The sequence below is a fragment of the Monodelphis domestica genome, chromosome 7 (genome assembly GCF_027887165.1).
Source record: "Monodelphis domestica isolate mMonDom1 chromosome 7, mMonDom1.pri, whole genome shotgun sequence".
In the NCBI taxonomy this organism is placed as follows: Eukaryota; Metazoa; Chordata; class Mammalia; order Didelphimorphia; family Didelphidae; genus Monodelphis; species Monodelphis domestica.
The window spans coordinates 67,542,145-67,559,949 of record NC_077233.1 but is presented as its reverse complement, the minus strand read 5'-3'; the positions used below and the strand labels follow the sequence as shown (position 1 = coordinate 67,559,949).

Genomic DNA, 17,805 nt, shown 5'->3' with positions numbered 1-17,805 from the left:
ATACCACGTAGAGGAAACAAGAGTACCTATTTTATAGTTCCGAAGAAAGACTTCCTGGAAGAGGTGCCCCCCTGAGCTGAACTATGAAGTCAGGGGAAGGGCAAGGCATTTTTCAGGCAAAAGCATGGAGGTGGGAAAACTGAATGTGATCAGAAAATGGTTTTTAGTCCAGTTGGGTTGAACTGTGTAGAGTCCATGATGGAAGCTGAGAAAGAGAAAGCTGGAAAGAAAGAGGCTCATGTCTGAGCTTGAGGACAGACAGTCCTAACCCAAACAATAAGGTTGTTGTCATTGTCATCTATGGGATATAGCCCAAATGTCTCTTCCAAGACTGCTTTCTTTCTCCCATCATGCCCCCTGCACCCAGGAGTTGGCCAGCCCTTCCAGGAAGGGGGATGGAGAGGGAATCCCATGATGTGGCTGCTGCTATTTGCCAAGGTCCAGGGAGAGTTGGGAATTCTCCCAAAGCCACCAACCGATGGGAGTTTGGGTGGCTCCCTCTCAGGTCTGATGGGAGAAGAAGGAAGCTACTGATCTTTCATTCAGCAAGATCATGGGATTCTCATTGGAGGACTGGGGCAGGGAAGGGGGAGAGGAGCAATGCTCTTGGCATGCAGCCAGTGGAGTGATGGAAGTGAGAACCCAACCACCAAGGAGTGAGAGGGATGGAAGGGGGCCACAAGAGGGGAGGCCTCGAGGGAAAGGACCAGTGGATTGTGCCTGAACGGGGCAAAGGTGGCTGTGGTCTCAGACAGACTCACTCCCCCTCATTTTGTAATATTTTAAACCAAGATCAGCCTAACAAAGTTGTGGTTTCTATCTAAACTCTTACCTTTGTAAAAATGGAGATTTTGAACCCTAGATTTCATTTCCAGAAGTCCTTGGTATTTCCCAGAATTCCCTATAATCTCTCCAGAGTCTCCACATTGGCAAGATCACAATTGGTATTTAACTGGCAGTAATGCCTCCTGCATGGTACCTGGCTCTCTTCTCTTCCTTTGCAATGATGTAGCAAGTATAGTGGTAAGCTAAGTACGGGGATTTTAAATGGGCTAATCAGCCATGGGCACGTGGTTTTTATTTTGTATCCTCTTATTCCTTGATTTCTAATAATCCCTAATAAACCTCATAAAATATAACATTTTTATTATTAGAGATATAATTTAATTTTTACACCTTCTGCCATAGAGTTGGTACTGAGTGCCAGTTCCAAGGGACTAAGCAGTAAGGAAGTGTGTGAGGCAAGATTTGAGCCCAGGACTTCCTGTTTCTAGACACAGCACTCTAACCACTGAGCCACCTAGCTTCCTTCAAAGTTGTTATTCAAGTGTCTTCTCAGTAACTTCACTTTAAAAATTAAATTATCAGTTACTACTTGAACAGAAATGATCATAAATATTCCTTGTTGTGAAACAAAATTATAAAATGCCTATTATGGATAAAAATAGGCACTTTGTGAAGCCCCAGGGATAAAATGATAAAAATGGCTGTCTTTGCCCCAAAGAGCTTATATTATACTGGGAGAAATAACATGTACATGGATATAATAGAGGGCAGCTAAATGGCCTAGTCAATAGGCTTGGAATCAGGAAGACACCTTCCTGAGTTTAAACCCAGACTTGGATACTTACTAGAGCTCCATGACCTTGAAATGTCATTTAACTCTATTTGCCTCAGTTTCCCAATCTGTAAAATGAGCTAAGGAAGGTAATGGCAAACCCCTCCAGTATCTTTGCCAAGAAAACCCCAAATGGAGTCACAGAGTCAGACACAACTGAAAAATAATTGAACAACAAAGATGTAGTAGAAAGAACACTGATTTGGGCATCAGAGAACTAGGTTCAAATCCCAGTTCTGCTACTTAATGTCTCTATAATTGGACAAGTCACTTAAACTCCACAGGTGACAACTTCCTCATCTTTTAAAATGAGGGATTGGACTAGAATAGATGAACCTTTAAGGCCTTTCTGCTTTTAAATTATGAACCTATGATCCCATCCTTGCCATTAATTACCTATGAGACTGATTGTGTGATTGGTTTAACAACCAGGTCTCTGAAAAAAGAATAAGTATGAAGGACACACTTTTAAATTTAATCTGTGTTATTAACATTTCCTGCATTACTTTCTTAAGTTGAGACAATGAAACAATAAATAAAGCCCTGATGAGTAGTGTTGACCAATTTCCAAACTATAAACCACTTGCTGAAAATTTAATAGTTATCCCTTCTATATCTCAGGGCTTAGGGGTGCAATACCCCCATGATCTGGAAAATCTCCATGGAAAATTTTTGGACCATCTCTTCCTATCAGAGAAGTCTGAATTTTTTCTTTGTCTTTCATGGGGTGTTTACAGGATCTTATTGTAACTTTTAAGTCAAATATGTATTTCTGAGTTTCTAAACCTTTTCTGTGTTATCAACTGGCCTTTGTGTGTTGTCTGCAGCTTCTGCAAAACTCCCCCCAAATTCCCATTTAATTTCTGATGCCAACCCATGATATAGCAAAACTGTGATAGGGAAAGTCGAGATCTGGAAGGAATGCCTGTAATTGGTTCCCAATCACTGGTTAGAACTGGCTCCAGCACACCCCTGTGTGCAACCTTTGCCAACGCACACATACACACTGGGGCAAAAGACAATCCCTACCCTCAAGGAGCTTACAATCTAAAATAAACATGTGTTTTTGTGTGTTTCTGTTTATTCTGATTTTTGTTTTAAAACCCTTACCTTCTATCTTAGAGTCAATACTGTGTATTGGTTCCAAGGCAGGAGTGGTAAGGGCTAGGCAATGGGGGTTAAGTGACTTGCCCAGGGTCACACAGCTGGGAAGTGTCTGAGACCAGATTTGAACCTAGGACCTCCTGTCTCTAGGCCTGGCTCTCAATCCACTGAGCTACCCAGCTGCCTCCCCACCCCTGTTTATTCTGATTTTAAGAGGAAGCAAGAGCAGTCTTTTGCCCCTTTTGTATCCTCAGTGCTTAGTGCTATGATGGTAAACCTATGGCACGCATGTCAGCACTGACACACATAGCCATTTTCAATGATACATGGCTACATGTGGGCTCAGCGTGCCTCGGGGCCCAGGAGCTGCCCAGGGAGCTGCTCGCCTACAGCCCACAGCTTTGGCTATGACCATGCCCTGGCCCGGCTCTGTGGGGAGGGCTACTGGTCTTGGGGGCAAGGGTTGAGCGGCAGGGCATTGCAAGCCAGGTGCATGAGGCTCCCTCAGGGGTGGGGAAGAGGAGCACACTGGCAGGCAGTGAAGGTGGGCTACAGCCTCTGCTCTCATAGTGCCTGGCTCCGGCCCACATGCAACTGAGGAGTGCCTAAAACCAATTACCTGACACTCTTAGCACCCTGAAAAACATAGCAATGACTTTACTCACAATTGTTCCCTCTATGTACTTTTGTGAGACCTTATTCTCAGCGTTAAATAATATCAAAACCAACAAAAGAAACAGAATGACAGATAAAGTTAGTGCTTGCTTGAGTTTGAAGTGTCCAAAATACCAACCTTCAATTGAAGATTTAGCAATGAAATTCAGCAACAAAAAAGACACTAATAGGCAGGTTAATTAAAGAATTCCCCCTTACCCTCACTTATCACAGCACCCCACACAAGTTAAATAACATCAAGCCCAACAAAAGAAACCAACTGACAGATGAATAAAGAAATCACTAAGCAGGTAAATTAAATAATTAATTTTTGGTTTATTAAATACAGTTACATATTATAATTCTACATTTTTGTTATTTAAACTATAAATATCATGAAATTATGGTGTTTTTTTTTCTTGAAGTGACACGCCACTTGAGTTACACTGAGTTTTTTGGTGAATTTTGACACACCAGGCTCAAAAGGTTGCCCATCATTGGTTTAGTGCCTGGCACATAGTGGGCATTCAATAAATGTTTATTGATAGATTTGTTGATATCACCTATTACACACCTGGCATTCTACCAACCACTTTTTAAAATTTTATTTTTATTACCATGCAAAATACACTTTCACTCTTGTGAGAGCATGCTCACACAAAGCCAAAATCCCAAATAAAACCATAAATACACTGATGTGAAAGATAATATGCTTTGATCTGTAGCCATCTGACTTCAACAATTCTTTCTCTGGAGTACACTAAGCACTTTAGAAATATTATCTCATTGGATCCTCAAGATAGGTGTTGTTATTATCTGTTTTACACATAAGGAAACTGAGGGAAGTGACTGCTCAGGATCACAGAGATTGTAAGTATCTGAGACTGACTCTGACCTCACAGCTTCCTGATTCCAGGTTTATTTGCTGTCCAAGGAGAGCTGGGTGACACTTGAACTGGGCTGGGCACGGCAGGGCTTCTTTCTCATTACACCCAGCTAGCTGATGGATGCAAGAGACAGAATTAGGAAGCGGCCATTAAGAGATTCGTTTTGCTTGTCACTGAATATTTGTTACAAGGGTTTTGTTTTTCTTTCCTTTGATGAAGGCTGGCAAGAAAATTATTTTTCATTAACTGAAAAAATAAAATTTAACTCAAAAGAATGATAAGACTTCTGACAGGCAGAGATGATGGAGAGTATTGCATGCAGAGGGGAGGGCTTGTGTGAATACATGGAGGTGAGAGATGGAATGTCAAGTTTTGGCAACACTTAGTATTCCAGTTTGGAACAAAGCATGAGTGAAGGTAAGCAATCTGAAATAAGGCTGAAAGGGAGTTCTGAATCATACTATGAGGGGTCAGAAATCTATTATTGGGGCACCAACGTGGCTCAGTAGATAGAGAGCCAGGCTTGGAGATGGAAGGTCCTGAGTTCAAATTTGACTTCAGACACTTTCCAGCTGGGTAACTTAACCCCAATTGCCACTCCTCTTCCATGGAACCTATACTTTGTATCAATTCTTTTTTATATATATATATATTTATAGTTTTAATTATTTTCTTTGATAAATCAGTTGCTTCCCAAAAATCTTTTTTATAGATAGCAACCTAAGAAAAACTTAATATTACAGTTGCAGTATTCACATTTTAAAGATTGTAGACCAAATATACTTAAAAACAAAGAAAGATTGCTGGATTATTTTTGTCACTATTTGCCAGAGACAACCCTCTATGTGGGCAAAAGATTAGATGATAGATCTAAACTGGTGTAAAAAGAAAAAGTGCTCTATTAACTTTCTCACACAGATTAGAAACAAAGCTCACTTAACAAGTTTACTTTGTATCAATTCTAAGACAGAAGGTAAGAGTTTTGTTTTTTTTTAACTCTTATTTTGTGCTGGAAACAATCTATCCTGGGAGCCACTGAAAGTTTCTTCATAGAAAGTGACATAAGATAATAGATTTAGAATTGGAATGGATTATCATGATCATCGAGTCTAGACAGTCTTAATCCGTGAACCTGTTTTTTAAATATTTTGATAACGATTTCACTAGAATTTGTTTTTTTTATAATGCTATGTATTTTATTTTATACATTGTAAAACAATATTCTGAAAAGAGATCCTTAATTGCATCAGCCTGCCAAAGGGGATACCATGACATACACAAAAAGATAAGGAATTCACATTTTTCAGGCCAACTGCCTCCTTTTACTTGTGAGAAAACTGAGGAAAGAGTATCAACAACAGATATTTGTTGAATGTCTTTGTGATGTTTATTATTCATTTAATACACATCTATCAAACATATATGTATATATGCTGAGTATAGAAGATTGTTGATACGTAGTGGAAGAAAAGGGTTCAACATGAATAAGCCAGTGCTTGCCCTCAAAGAGCTTATAGTCTAATAGGTAAGATGTGTAATACAAATAAATAGCCTACAGAATGGACTTCAAGAAGCTCATGAAAGAAATTGAACAAAGGGCTCTCTGAAGTGTGAGGAAGGAAGGATTATTTCTAATTTAGTGGACCCAGGAAGGGTTAGGAGAGGCAGCAGGTATTAAAGAGTAAGACTTGAAGAACCAGAGAGGAGGGGAGAAGGGGAGGAACACCACCCAGGTCCAGGGAATGATATCCAGCTGGAAAATGAGATGATTCCAATTGGAGTGTCAGTTGTAATGTGTTAGAGATTGATAGAAGAAAGATCATGAAAAAGCATATGAAAGAAGAGGTTTTCTTTGTTTTTATAAATACCCATTTTGATCATCCCAAGTGTTCCTTGAGAACAGAAATGCTAATTGAAGACAGAAAAGTCAGACTGACCAGCTAATCAAAACACACAAGCTGTACAGGATTAAAATAGAGTATCTTGCTGTGGTGATTGGCAGGCACCAAGGGGGTGTTAGCAAGTATAACATCCCGTTCTTGTGATTTAAATACCAAAACAATGCATTGACAAGAAGAGAGAGTGGTCTCACATAAATCTTCCTGGAAGCTGCTCCTTCTTTGAAAAGCTGCCAAATGCTGCCTTGCTGAAGGTGTCTAACTCACCTCAAATTCAAAGAGAGATCTTCGCTTGGATTGGGAGGTTGAGATTGAATTTGGTACTTCTTCCTCCCATCTTACCAGACAACTTCCAGTTTCCTTTTCAGATACTGTCCAAAAATCTTTATTGGTAAAACCCCTGCCAACCCTAACCTGTCTACCCAGGAGGCAATATGGTGTTCCGGAAAGAGCACTGGGTTTGTAAGCAAAAACATGGCCATGACCCTACTAGCTGAGCAAATTTAGCAAATTATTGACTTAATCTTTCTCATTTATAAAATGGAAGCAAATAGCCTAGAGGACTTTGAAATCCTAAGAACCTTCATGATCCAAAGTGGTTGTCTATGAAATGATTGGGGTGAGGGGAATGGAAAAAAACTCTCAACTGACACCAATTTATTGCAATATATGAAATTCCCATTATTAGTACCATCCCCACCTATGAGTTTTGACAATTTTGTAGGTATAAGTAAAAGTGAAAATATTTTGCCAGGAAAATCTAACTCAGGAAGCTATTATTTTCCTCTAATACCTGTTCACTGATGAATTTTATCCAATGATCTAACCTCAAAGTCAAAGGTTCAAAAGGAATGGGGCATAGAGCAGGTACATTTCTGAGGGGGTATAACATCTGCTGCTATTCACAAATTTAGCTTTCTAGTTTCAGCTTCTAAATAAGAGCAATTCAATTGATGCAGAGTGAAAGGAGCAGAACCCAGAGAACATTGTACACAGAGACTGATACACTGTGGTACAATCAAATGTAATGGACCTCTCTGCTAGCAGCAATGCAATGATCCACAACATTCTGAGGGACTCATGAGAAAGAACGCTATCCACATCCAGAGGAAGAACTGTGGGAGCAGAAACACAGAAGAAAAACAACTGCTTGATCACATGGGTCTATGGGGATTTGTTTGGGAATGTAGACTCTAAATGATCACCCCAGTGCAAATGTCAATAATATGGAAATAAGTCTTGATCAATGACACATGTAAAACCCAGTGGAATTGTGCCTTGGCTACAGAAAGGGGGAGTGAAGGGAGGGGAGAGAAAGAACATGATTCTTGTAACCATGGAAAAGTATTCCAAATTAATTAATTAAAAATTTCCAAATTAAAAAAAGTGAATAAGCTAAAAAATAAATAAATAAGAGCAATTCACCTCTCGAGGTAAATACAAGGAAGTGTATTGATTTAGAATTCTAATCTTTACAAAAGATAGTGGGGCATTATCCTTTGGCCTTGGAGCCAATAAGTCTTGAGTTCAAATCCTGTCTCTGACACATACAAGTTGTATGGCCCTCTCAGTGAAAATTCTCTAAGATCATAAATTGCAGAGAAAAGGCGAATTTGCTCTGATAGAAGTCCTCTCACTGGGAAGTGACATCAAAGGTTGTCAAGTCCCCTTTTGGTGTTGTTTAGTCATATCTGACTCTTCAAGACCCTATTTGGGGTTTTCTTGGCAAAGAACTGGAGTGATTTGCCCTTTCTTTTTCCAACTCATTTTACAGATGTGGAAACCAAGGCAAACTGGGTTAAGTGACTTGCCCAGCATCACATAGCTAGTTTTCCATTTCCTTTTTCACCTCATTTTACAGATGCAGAAACTGAGGCAAACCGAGTTAAGTGACTTGCCAAGGGTCCCACAGCTAGTAAGTGTCTGAGGCCAGACTTAAACTGAGAAAGATGAGTGTTCCTGACTCCAGACCCAGCACTCTATCCACTGCATGTCTAACTGCCCAAGTCCTCTTTCACCTCTCCTAACAACAGAACCTGCAATTTAGGTATGCTTTTACCAGGTGGCAGTAGTTTGTCACAATCATATAGGCCAAGTAGTTCTGGAAGCTGCAATTTATAACTTTCTTTGCTGAACTTAACCCAATTTAATCATGAGTCTTCAACCATCAAAAAAAGAAAATTTTGAGAAAAAAGATGAGTCTGGACAACATTAGCCAATAAGGCCTAATAATTCTATAGGAACAACTCTGAAGAAATATTTGCTTAATATGCCAATTCGGTGCCCCATTAATCTTTCACATTTCCTTTGTCATCTCCCCTCGATCTTAGCTTGGAATTCATACTCCTCTTTGGCAGCTCACCCTGGCTTTTAGGACTGACCTCAGAGAACTTGTCCTTGAGTACTTGCTATCACTTCTGTCACCAGAATTGGCATTCGGATGAGTCTTGGTGGAGCAGAAGAGCCTTGGAGACAGACCTGGGTTCTGGTCTCCCCAAGCCAGCTGTGTGATCAATGTCTCTGGTTCCTTATCTAGTTCCTTGTCTAGAAATGGAAGGATTTGGATTGGACGATTTCTACAACTCCTTCCAGATCCAATAAACAGCTTTGAGTTCCCTTCACTTTTCCTTACTGTCCAAGTGGGTTATGGGAAAGGTTTTGGTTGTTCTAACCAACACCCCAGATTGGCTAGAAAGGGCCAGGATTTCCCCCACACCCTCATCTGTAATTTCCATGTCCTCTGAAAAACAGCAGAAGAGAGAAAGAAAATGATAAAATGATGTGATGCCACTGAGAGCTAAAAAGCACATCAGTCTCTTTTCTCCAAAATGGAAGAAGACTCTTTTTATATCCCTGTTCCTCTCCCTCTCCTGACCCTCCCCCCATCATCTCCCTCTTCTTTAGTCAGAATTTTATCTCTTCATTTTCATCCACTAGCTAGAATTAATTAGTATCCCACTTCAGGTCATAAACTGCCCCAGATAACAAGGCTTCCCCCCTCCCCGAAAAGTTCTTAAAGGACATACAGCCTTTACACAAAACAATATTTGGAGCAATGTTTAAACAATCTTTTTGAGCAGAAATGCAAACTGGCTTTAGGGAAATGGGGAGGTAGTGAATCAAGAAAGCAATGTGTAGTCAGGGGAGAGCTGGGAGTCTTTCAGTTATTCTTGTGTGACCTTGGACAAGACATTAAGCCTCCAGTGTTTAACCTCCTTTACTTTAAAAATCCATGAATTAGGCTAAATGATTTCTAAGGTTCCTTCTAGCTCTTGCATTCCATGATCTAGGGCAGTGATGGGAAACCTTTTAGAGACCAAGTGCCCAAACTGCAACTAAAACCCATGTGTGGAGATGGGGAGGGAGCAACCCAGCCCTGTATCCTTCTGGCTTTCTAGTAACAAACTCTGGTGAATTCTGTGCTGGGGTGATGTGCTCACAGAGAGGACTGAGTGTCCCCTCTGGCACACATACCATGGGTTCGCCACCATGGATCTAGGGGATTTACTAGGGACAAGGAGTTTGCTTAGGTGCTATAGGAATAGGTCCAGGTAATCAAAGGATCTCAATTCAAATCCTGGCTCTGTTACCAGCAAATTACTTCTCTCTGGGCCTCAGTTTCCTCATTGAGAAATGAGATGAGAGAAATGCTCTAAGATCCCTTCTAGGTGTTGATCTAAAATTATTTATGAAATAGCATGTCTACCATCTGTCTGGAAATAGAGCCAAGGGGGAGTCTGGGGAGGAGACTAGGGATGGAAAGATATGGATGGAAATCCTGGAAATGGAAGAGCCTCTTCTGTAGAGGGCTGTTATATTGTCAACACACTTCTGTACCATGGTTTAAAATAGAGGAAGGGCATGGTCCCAGCCATAGTTGAAATACAGCTAATAAAGGGCTGTATTTCATAATACATTATATATACATACAATACATACACATAATACATAATACACATAATACATAATAATAATTAGGGGAAGCTAGATAGCTCAGTGAATAGAGGACAGACTGGACCTGGAATCCAAAAAAGCTGAGTTCAAATCTGACCTCACACCTTTACTAGCTGTTCATGTCACTTGATCTCTGTTTGCCTTAATCCATTGGATAAGGAAATGGCCAACTGCTCCAGTATCTTTGCCAAGAAAACTCCATACCGGGTCATGAAGAGTCAGAGACTACCAAACAAAAATAAAGAACATAGTTGCTTGGAAATCTAATTAAAAGGAAGGGAAAGGAAAAGTTTTCCTAAATCTAGACACCAAGCTAAAAGTAGTTACTGTGATAATATATGTATAACCCAGTGGAATTGCTTTTCAACTCCGGAAGGGGAGAGGGAAACAACATAAATCATATAACCTTGGAAAATGTGTAAATTTGTTACTGGAATAAAAATAAAGGGAAAAAAGTAATTACTGTATGGAAGATGAACAGTAGAGATGTCCAGAAATTCATGGAACACAAAATCCAAGAAAGTATCCAGCAATTAAATTCATAGTCTTAGATTTCTGTCTATGCAAATATGAAAAGCATACAATCATGGGCAGCAAATAGGATGACTTTGAGATCGTATCACTAGAGATTGAATTTTACATTTGACAGGAGTCCCTGAGACTCTTTGGATAGTACCAACTGGAACAGAGCTCGGAAAAGGTAGCATAGGTCAAAGATGTGGGTAGCTTTTATGCCTAGGAAACTGGCAAATGTTACACTGAAAATTTGAGGCAGGAAGGTAGTAAAAAGGATAGAACTCCCTGCCTGGAATTAGGGAGATATCTTCCCGAGTTCAAGTCTGGTCTCAGACACTAGCTGGGTGCCCCTGGGCAACTCATTTAATCCTGTTTGCCTCAGTTTCCTCAGCTGTAAAATGAGCTAGAGAAGGAAATGGCAAACCACTCCAGTATCTTTGCTAAGAAAACCCCAAATGAGGCCACAAAGGGTCAGACCAGACTGAATAACAACAACAAAAACTGACCATCTAACAGTCTGCTCTCTCTCAAGCAGGTACAAGCTAGTTTCAACTACCCCAATTTTCCCTCTGCAGAGGTCTTTACGAAAAGTTATTTTCACTCTCCTGCTGTCTCAGTGTCATACTCATAATCTATCAGCATTGTTCCCCCCTCCCCAAGTTTGTAGACTTGTTCTGCTTAGCATCTAATGGCCTTCTCAACCTGACTCATTCTGCATCTCCAGTCTTACAGTTTGCTCCCCCCTCATTCTCTATGATCCAACCATACTTGCCTGTTTCCTTGTAATGGTCCATCGCCTCCTTATGTGCCTTTGGTCTGGTTGTCCTCCATGATTGGAATGAGTCCTCCTTTCCTCAGAATCCTGGTTTCCCTGGCCTCCTTCAAGACTTAGCTCCTTCAGAAGGAGGCCTTCACTGGTCCTTCCTGCTTCTAGTTCCCTTCCTCTGAGACCATTCTCAGTTTATTATATATATTAAAATATAGTCTATATTATTCTCATAATATATTTTGATATATGCTTTGTTATTATTGTAATATATTATTATATATTTTGTATTATATTATATATTGTTATATATTATGTTGATATATAATCTGCATTATTATAATATATAAATAATATAATATATAATAATTATTATATATTTGGTATTATATAATTCTATATTATACCATATGTTTTAGATTATTATATATTCTGTATCATATTATATCATTATATGTATTCTGTATTATTAGATTATTACATATTTTACATATTGTATATTATATATTCTGTATTATATACATTCTATATCATTCTATTATATATTCTGTATTATCATTAAATATATATATTCTGTGTTGTTATACATATTCTATGTTAGAATATTCTATATTTTGTGTATTATATATTCTAAATCATTATCTATATTCTATATCATTCTATTTATATATTCTATATTATTATTAATATATTCTGTATATGTAGACTACATTATTAGATTATTATATTTTGTATATTATATATTCTGTATTGTTATATATTCTCTATAATTATATTCTATTAGTATATTATATATTATCAGATCTATATTGTTTTATATATTAACATATTCTCTACAATCATGTATTATATTTTTATAATATTATTATGTTTGTATACATTCTGTATTATTATTATTATTATTATTATATTCTGTATTACAGTTATTTGCCTGTAGTTGTCCCAGGAGACTATGAATGACTTGAGAGTCGGAGAGCCAGGGCTGAATTTTGGCTTTTCTTTGCATCCCAAGGGCTTACCACAGGCCTGGCCCACAGTTCCCCCTTAATAAATGCTTGAGTGACTTGGTTGGGAAGCTGTGCAGGAGTGACATTTTTCATCATCACAGTCATCCCAGGGAGTAGACGGGCCAGACTCCGATGCTCCCTTCCCCCATACCCCATCCAAAGAGATGTGTTAGCTGGTTTTCCACAAGGCTTTTTGTGGCCTGTGATGAAAGGAACTTAATCAGAGGATCCTTCTGGGGATGGCTAGTCTGGAGAAAAGAAGACTTTAAGGACACATCAACGGCTTTGATATTTGACCGGCTGTTGTGAAGAGGACAGAATTAGAAGGGATGAGGTGGGATGGGGGCTAGAGACAGAAGGAAGCAGATTTCAGCTAAATAGAAAGAAGGTTCTAACTAGAGCTGTACAACATTAGAATGGGCTTCCTTAGCAAGAAGTAAGCTGCCAGAGGGTCAGCTAGGTGACTCAATGGATAGAGAGCCAAGTCTTGAGACAGGAGGTTCAAATCGGAATTGGTCACTTTTTAGCTGGGTGACCCTGGGCAAGTCACTTAACTCCTATTGCTTAGCCCTTATGGCTCTTCCTTAGGACCAATTGATAGTATGGATTCTAAGGGTTATTTAAAAAAAAAAGAAGAAAGCTGCCTATCACCAGAGGTGTTCCTGCAGAATCCTGACAGCCTCCTGACGGGAAGAATTTCTTTTCAGGCAAGGATTTGAACTAAATGATCTTGGAGATCCCTTCCAACACCGAGATTTTGATTCCAATGTTCACCTTCCCAGTCATTGGACTTTCACTTCTCCTAGGTTGATAAGGAAGAACAGGAATTGGACACGTGACCTCCTAGGCATGGAGGGCTCCCACGTGAAGGAACTTCCACGACCCATTTGGGTCATTTGGTCCTAGAGCACTCCGAAAGTAAAAGACTCGTCCTGTATGGTAGACATCACGTGTCAGAGAGCGGACTGGAACCCACGTCTTCCTGGCCCCAAAGGCTGCCGTCTCCACTCCAGGCTACCTCCTTCCCGAGATACTCAAAATGGTCCTGAATGAGTCAGGACTGGATCTCAGCCTGAGATGGACAATAGAGCACAGTTAAGGTCAGGTTCCATAATCGAAGAGACCCAGGCAAGGAAACAAGCCTGGGCTGTGCTACCCGATGGGACCCCTGAGCAAGCGAACGCAGCCCGCCTCTAGTGCTAATCACAGCTGCTGTTTTAACCCAATTAACAGTACATCCGGGGGCTCCCCAGAGAAGCTGGGCTCACCAAGCCTAGTCACGTGGTCAGCGTGAGCGTCAGCGTCAGCGTGGGGAGCTATTTCATCGGGCTGCCTTCGGAAACATTTCCTTGGCCTCAGGCAATCACTGCTAACCTACTTAATGAGAACTTTCCAAAACATTCCATTTATGTCATTTCGTAAGTCCTCCGGGAAGCCCGGTTGTCCCTTTTCTGAATCTGAAAGGAAAAATGCCCGGTGTGGTAATGAGCTTGGGACCATTTCTGAGAGGTGGGGTGTGTGTGTGTGGTGTGTGTGTGTGGTGTGTGTGGTGTGTGTGTGTGAGAGTGTGAGTGTGTGTGTGTGTGTGTGTGTGTGTGTGTGTGTGTGTTTGTGTGTGTGTGTGAAGGAGAGCTGGACCGGGAATTGGGAGGCCGGGGTGGATAGAGGCTCGGACACCTCCGACTAAGAGGCGGACTTCTCCCCAGCCTCAAGCCAAACTCCCTTTACAGCCTTATAGAAACATCACGTAAAGGCGTTGGGCTTGTTTAGCCTGGGTACATACACTTGTCTTCTGCCTTAGAATCAACATTAAATATTAGTTCCACTGCAAAAAAAAAGGGCTAAGGATTGGGCAATGGGGTTAAGTGACTTGTCCAGGGTCACACAGCTAGGAAGAACATAGTCTTTTTTTTTTTTCTAAACATCTTAGAATCAATACTAAGTATTGGCTCCAAGGCAGAAGAGCAGTAAGGGCTAGGTAATGGGGGTTAAGTGACTTGCCCAGGGTCACACAGCTAGGAAAGATCTGAGACTTGAATTGGAACCCAGGTCCAAGCCTGGCTCTCAATCCACTGAGCCACCCAGCTGCCCCTAGCACATAGTCTTAATAAACACTCACTGACTTTTCCAATTATCCTGGACTAAATTCTGCACAATTACCCCATTATCCCGGATGCAATTAGTTACAAAAATAACAAAATAAGAGTCCATCCATGTAGTCTCCTCTGCTACTAGCAGTCTTCCCCCCATGTAAGCTCCATGGATTTGTTCAAATTTAAAAACATTTTTATAGAGGTCTTTGCCAGAGTTCCATTTTGTGTCTGTGAGCCTTTGGTAAGCCCAGAGCACTGCAGGAGCCTGGCATCCCCAGTGGGTGCTTGCTGCTGCTTGGGGTCACTCTCATGGGCCCCCTCCCAGCCCCCTGTACCCCCACCACCAGGAGGACCTTCATCTTCTGCTCTATGGGTTCACAAGCCCTTAAAGAATAAGCAGCATATTCTGAAAGACCTAAGTCAAGGGCAAGCGCCTCCCTACCAGGCAGCATCAGGATGGTCCTGGCCGCTAGGGATGCTGCAGGGGGAGAGGGGGAGAGGAGAGATGTCCTGCTGGGACCTGGTGGGCGTCAGGAAGCCAAGGAGAGGCTGGCTGCTGGAATGAGCTCACCAGATGCAGAACGCATGAGTGATGTCACCCGAAAGTGTGATTAGAAGTGCTTTAATCAAATTAAGACATCTCGGCATTAAGGATGTTTTATTAATTTACTCTTAATTGTATCGCTAGCACTCTGCCCACACCATGAGAGGGAATTAATACAATACAATTCACATCCTGTCGTGCTCCTCTCAAAATGACTTCTTCCTCAATTAACTCATCCATTAGCTGCTATGGCGTATTCTAGGCCTCAGCCAGGGGAACGGGCATCTAGTGAGGAGACCCAGATTTTTTTTCCTCTTCATTTAACCCTGCAAACTCCCACCTCTGGAGTCTTCTGGACACATGGTACAGGTGTGTTGTTGGATCCATTGCTTTTCTTTAAATCATTTTTTAATGTTGAATCTGAGTCATCTGAGGACATAAAAACAAGCCAAGAAAGAAAAGAGAAACGTCTATAAGAGTGAAGATTATTTTTTTTTTAATTTTCTTAAAGTAGATGTGATAGTACCAACCCTGCCTTCTTGTCTGTGTCCATGGCAGAATCTCCTTCTGCTACTCTCTTCTGTGTATTTTTTAAAATGTTGCTTCTGTATGCCCTTTGATCCAGCCAAACCACTACTAGATTTGTACCCCAAAGAGGTAACAAATAAACAAACAAATGAATGAATGAATAAAAATAAACACCCCAAAGAAATCATAAAAAAGACTTGTACAAAAATATTTATAGCCACACACTTGGTGGTGGCAAAAAATTGGAAAATGAGGGGGTGTCCCTTGATTGGGGAATGGCTGAACAAATTGTGGTATATGTTGGTGATGGAAAACTATTGTGCTCAAAGGAATAATGAACTGGAGGAATTCCATGTGAACTGGAATGACCTCCAGGAAGTGATGCAGAGTGAAAGGAGCAGAACCAGAACATTGTACATAGAGACTGATACACTGTGGTACAACAGAATGTAATGGACTTCTCTACTAGCAGCAGCAATAACCCAGGATGATGCCGAGGAACTTATGAGAAAGAATGCTATCCACATCCTGAGAAAGAACTGTGGGAGCAGAAACAAAGAAGAAAAGCCTATGATCCATCACTTGTTTATATGGGTATAGGATTAGGGGTTGTGGTGTTAAAAGATCACTCTATTGCAAAAATGAATAATATGGAAATAGGTATCAAATGACATTTGTATAACCCAGTGGAATTACTTGTCTGCTCTGAGAGGAGGGAGGGAAGAAGGAAGGGAAAGAAAATGAATCATGTGAACATGGAAAAATTTTTTTAAATAATTTTTTTAATGTTGCATATGTTACCAAAGCAGGTGACCATTTTCATCTTAGTGCTAAGCACCTTTTCCTCTCTAAACTAGGTAGTCTCCATTGCTTAGAAGATCCTGAAACCTCATGGACCACACTGAGGCTCCTGCATGATCTCCTTAGTTTCCATCATGGAAAAAAGGAAGGTTTCTGTCCCTAAACTGATGCAGTGAAATACACAAACCTCTACCCAGCATCCACCATCATTTCATTCATTGAGAGCACCCAGCTAATGAGAAGTAAAAACAAGGCTGAGCTAGTTGGTTCAGTGGATTGAGATCCAGGCCTGGAGGCCTTTGGTCCTGAGTTCAAATCTGACCTCAGACACTTCCCAGCTGTGTGACCCTAGGTAACATACTTTACCCCAATTGCCTAGCCTTTACCATGCTTCTGGCTTGGAACCAATACTCACACAAAATGTATTTTCCTTTCTTCTTTTTTTTTTAAGCCCTTACATTCTGTCTTAGGATCAATACCAAATATTAGTTCTGTAAATGAAGATATTGGGCAATGACAAATGGATCTGCAGGGGAAAAAAGCAAGGAGCTCAGAACTTTGGAACACCAATGGAACCTTGAAGTTAGCAGTTAAGCAGCTTGAGCTGGCTGAGAATTCATTCCTCCTCTGGCTGTTTGACCAGAAGGTGGAAGACAGACCTCTTCATCTCCTCTATAGCCATTGCCTTCTACATAGACTGTGAGCTGCAGAGAAATTTGGTTTAACCCAAAGAGACTTGTCAGCAGTGTTGTGAATATCTACCCTTAAGGGAAAATAATTCTGTTTCTGAACTGACTATATTTCAAATCTTCAATCAACAAGATAACTTAGAGATTAGGGAGAACCTAATTTCCCTCTTCCCTTCCCCTAACCTCTTCTTACCCCTTCTCCCCAAAGAATAAAAATCCCTTTAATTAAAGGATTGGTTGTGAGATTTGATTATTAGGGAGAAAAATATTCAAACCTTACCATCTGTGAGAAGACCATTTCCCAGACAGTTGAAAAGGAACAGGAAGTGGCATAGGGGAGGGGCTCAAGATTCAGTCTTTTCCCTGGCTTGCTTCCTGGTACAACCTCTCAAAAAATTCCCCCCTACTATAATTCACCAAGTTTCATTATCTGCTACAGTTCCAAGGCAGAAGAGTGGTAAGGACTAAGCACTAAGTGGAGCAACTTGCCCAGGGTCACATAGCTAGAAAGTGTCTGAGGTCAAATTTGAACCCCAGACCTTCCATCTCCAAACCTGGCTCTCTATTCTATAAGCTTCCTAGCTGGCCCTGGAACTTCTATTCTAATGGGGAGTAGACATCTCACAAAAGGAAGCAGGATTGTGAGAGGACATAGAAGGGGGAAAAGGGGATGCCCAGAAGCAAGAAACTGGGCCAAAAGAGGAATGTTTTGTTTTATTTGTTTGTTTTAAAAGAAGAAGCAAGGA

At 40.7% G+C, this 17,805-nt stretch overlaps 1 long non-coding RNA gene across 1 annotated transcript; it reads right to left on the bottom strand.

Moving 5' to 3' along the window:
* Positions 1 to 15,138: 15,138 nt before the first annotated feature.
* Positions 15,139 to 17,442, bottom strand: LOC103096633 (uncharacterized). The gene is made up of 2 exons (XR_470855.3): positions 17,340 to 17,442; positions 15,139 to 15,470 (listed from the first exon to the last, which is right to left on the bottom strand). It is a non-coding gene; the product is annotated as an uncharacterized LOC103096633 (long non-coding RNA).
* Positions 17,443 to 17,805: the final 363 nt, after the last annotated feature.